Source organism: Fragaria vesca, linkage group LG2, assembly GCF_000184155.1.
Source record: "Fragaria vesca subsp. vesca linkage group LG2, FraVesHawaii_1.0, whole genome shotgun sequence".
NCBI lineage: Eukaryota > Viridiplantae > Streptophyta > Magnoliopsida > Rosales > Rosaceae > Fragaria > Fragaria vesca.
The window spans coordinates 20442335-20444833 of record NC_020492.1 but is presented as its reverse complement, the minus strand read 5'-3'; the positions used below and the strand labels follow the sequence as shown (position 1 = coordinate 20444833).

At 50.1% G+C, this 2499-nt stretch overlaps 1 pseudogene; it reads left to right on the top strand.

The window, feature by feature from the left end:
* LOC101306208 overlaps nt 1-1898 on the top strand; it is a 3017-nt pseudogene extending 1119 nt beyond the window's left edge.
* The last annotated feature ends 601 nt before the right edge of the window (nt 1899-2499 follow it).

Sequence of the window (2499 nt, the reverse complement as noted above, 5' to 3'; positions counted from 1 at the left end):
AGATTCTTGAACGCAGTGGAAAAGCAACCACCCGTGTCCCAAGAGTCTCAGCCTAAGGGCCTAATGTTTGTGGATGGGAGCATAAACGGGAAGGTTGCCAAGAGTGTGATGGTCGACACTGGCGCCACCCATAATTTTGTGTCTGAAACAGAAGCACGAAAGTTGGGATTGAAGATAGAGAAGGATACTGGCCGCATGAAAGCAGTCAACTCCTCACCCTTGGCCACAGTGGGGGTATCTCGAAGAGCACAGGTGAAGCTGGGTAGTTGGGAAGGGAAGACAGACTTGGTTGTTGTAGAGATGGACGACTTCGACGTCATATTAGGGATGTACTTTTTGCTGCAACACAAAGCCATCCCCATTCCCAATGCCCGAAATTTGTTGATCATGGGGGAGAGACCATGTGTAGTGCCTGCGAAGATAGTCCCGCCAAGTGAACCCCGTCTCTTGTCTGCTCTCCAGTTCAAGAAAGGGGTGAAGCGACATGAGCCTTCCTACGTCGCTGTCCCCTTGGTAAAAGATAGGGCTGAACCAGAAGTGGTGCCAAAAGAAGTTCAGGGGGTGCTGGAGAGTTACAAGGATGTGATGCCGGCAGATCTCCCTAAGGAGCTGCCACCGAGGAGAAACATAGATCATGAGATTGAGTTACAACCTGGTGCAAAACCACCCGCAAGGGCCCCTTACAGAATGGTTCCGCCAGAGCTAGCAGAATTAAGGAAGCAATTGGGAGATCTGTTAGAAGCAGGGTTCATTCAGCCCTCAAAGGCTCCATTTGGTGCGCCGGTGCTATTCCAAAAGAAGCATGATGGGAGCTTGAGGTTGTGTGTAGACTACCGAGCTCTTAACAAAGTCACCGTGCCGAACAAGTACCTCATTCCCTTGATTGCAGATTTGTTTGACCAGCTTAGTGGTGCCAAATATTTCACCAAGCTGGACCTCCGCTCGGGATACTACCAAGTCCGCATAGCAGAAGGAGATGAGCCCAAGACTGCATGTGTCACCCGATATGGTGCTTTTGAGTTCTTGGTGATGCCGTTCGGGTTGACCAATGCACCTGCCACTTTCTGCACGTTGATGAACCAAGTCTTCCATGGTTACCTTGACAAATTTGTGGTGGAGTATTTGGATGACATTGTGATCTACAGTTCTACTCTGGAGGAACATGTGGAACACCTAAGGCTAGTGTTTCAACAGTTACGAGCCCATCAGCTGTATGTCAAGCGTGAAAAGTGCTCCTTCGCGCAAGATACTATTAAGTTCTTGGGCCATGTTATAGAGAGGGGGAGGATCAGGATGGACATGGAGAAAGTACAAGCGATCGAGGAGTGGCAGAGTCCCACGAATGTGAAGGAGCTGCGTTCTTTTCTTGGACTGGCTAATTACTATAGGCGATTCCAACTCCCTTGACTGACCTCTTGAAGAAGGGAGTGGTGTGGGACTGGAACGAAGACTGTGAGCAAGCCTTCATGAACTTGAAGAAGGCTGTGATGGAAGATCCTGTTCTTGCCTTGCCAGACCTGAGCAAACCATTTGAAGTGCAGACCGATGCATCTGACTTCGCCCTAGGGGGAGTCCTATTACAAGAAGGGCATCCAGTGGCGTATGAGAGTCATAAGCTCTCACCAGTGGAAAGGAGATATACAGCCCATGAGAGAGAAATGTTGGCTGTGATCCACTGTTTGAGGACTTGGAGGCACTATTTGCTAGGGGCAAGTTTTACTGTGAAGACAGACAACTCTGCAGTTAGTCATTTCCTGACACAACCGAAGTTGACCTCAAAGCAAGCTCAGTGGCAAGAGTTTCTCGCCGAGTTCGACCTCCAATTTGAGCACAAAGCAGGGTACACCGATCAAGTTGCGGACGCCCTAAGCCGCAAAGCCAACCTTGCTGTCCTTTGAAACCTGGCGACTTTGTCAGGCAGTGGAGTTGCCACTGACGTTAAGGAAAGAGTAAAGGCTGGTTTGGAGAAAGATCCCGTGGCTCAAGGCCTCATAAAGCTAGCGCGAGAAGGGAAGAGCCGCAGATTCTGGTTGGAGGACGGCTTGTTAAAGACAAAAGGAGGAAGAACATATCTTCCCCGGGTGGATGGATTGCGAAGAATGTTGATGAGAGAGTGCCATGACACCTTGTGGGCAGGGCATCCCGGGTGGCACAGAACCTATGCCCTCCTGAAACAGGGTTACTACTGGCCGCAGATGCGAGACGATGTGATGGAGTACACCAGGACGTGTCTCATCTGCCAACAAGACAAGGTAGAACGACAGAAGACAGCTGGGTTGCTGGAGCCGCTGGCAACACCCACTCGTCCGTGGGAGAGTGTCTCCCTCGATTTCATTACCAATCTCCCGAAGGTTGGGGAAGTATCTGGAATCCTGGTCGTGGTGGACAGGTTCTCGAAGTATGCAACATTTGTTCCAACATCGAAGCATTGCTCGGCAGAAGACACAGCGAGTCTCTTCTTCAAACATGTGGTGAAGTATTAGGGAGTACCACAAAATA